The following is a 1,219-nucleotide window of genomic DNA, read 5'->3' on the forward strand; positions in this document are numbered from 1 at the left end:
CGAAATCATTTATGACCCTTTTCACTGAAATATTTCTGAAATATTACAAAACATTTTAGAAAAATATTTTGTACGTAATGTCTAAAATACATATCATTGAAAGCTTTCCGAAAGATAACTCGGACAATAATATTGAAACGTAACATTGAAATTATTCAGAAGTATTTCTGAAACGTTTCATCGAAATCATTTATAACCCTTTTCACTGAAATATTACGAAGCAGAGAAATATGCAACGACGCCGCTAGGCGGCGCATAATACCCAGTAAGCAAGGAACATTAAATTAACGTTTAGAAATATTGATTTTATGTGTATTTTTTAAACGTTTTTTAATAATATTATACACATATTTGAAAAATATTATTTCGTAATATGATTTTTCTGAATGTTGTTAAAATATTTTAAAAACGTTACAGAAAATATTTTTCAAATGTTACTCTGACATTTATTTGAGATCAATGCAACAGTTCAAAGTTCCTTGTAATTTGGACTTGGAAATAACGTTGGTAGTATATTAATTTTCTGTTGTTAGAATGTTATTGTTTTATATTGTACGCAACGCTCATCGCGACAGCCATGATGCGTACATTTACGTATTAATGCGTGAGTGCGTATACACGCGTGTGGATCGAGCAGTGCGGAGTGCTCTTTATTTAGAGTATATTTATATATAAGTAAGTAACTATTATATTCTAAAAGTTGTATATTAATAATAAGAACTCAATTAACCATACGTGCTATGAATAGTAATTGATATGATTATTTATAACCTATAATTTAGGTTAACTACAAATAACGTTCTTTGGGTATCGGTAGAAGCTATATAGTGGAATTATTTGCTATTTTCTTGCAATTTACTGCCGATTATTTTTAGCTGTTTGAACGCGTCGAGATCATGAGCAGACGCACGCTTGTCGCGACAGCCCATCGGAAGCAGTAATAGTTCTGGAGACTGTAGTCGCATTATCTTACATACGTATGATGCGTGAGTGTGTCATATATACGTACGTTTGTGCTTGTGCTGTCGAACGCTTTTAATTGTATACAACATTTTTATATGAGTAAGTAATTATTATATTCTAAAACTTGCATATTAATGATAAGAACTTAATTATCTATATGTGCTGTAAATAGGTAGCTGGTGATTCAAGATCTATTTTTTGACCTATATAAGAGAGAGATTTGCAGAAGAAAAGAAATATACCAAAGTATTAATAA

The 1,219-nt window shown here is 30.4% G+C and overlaps 1 long non-coding RNA gene across 1 annotated transcript; it reads left to right on the forward strand.

Moving 5' to 3' along the window:
• The first annotated feature begins 476 nt into the window (after window positions 1-476).
• Window positions 477-1,219, forward strand: LOC112451994. The gene is made up of 3 exons (XR_003040446.1): window positions 477-675; window positions 876-1,062; window positions 1,136-1,219. It is a non-coding gene; the product is annotated as an uncharacterized LOC112451994 (long non-coding RNA).

Source organism: Temnothorax curvispinosus, unplaced genomic scaffold, assembly GCF_003070985.1.
Source record: "Temnothorax curvispinosus isolate PA1 unplaced genomic scaffold, ASM307098v1 QBEX01002840.1, whole genome shotgun sequence".
NCBI classification, from domain to species: domain Eukaryota; kingdom Metazoa; phylum Arthropoda; class Insecta; order Hymenoptera; family Formicidae; genus Temnothorax; species Temnothorax curvispinosus.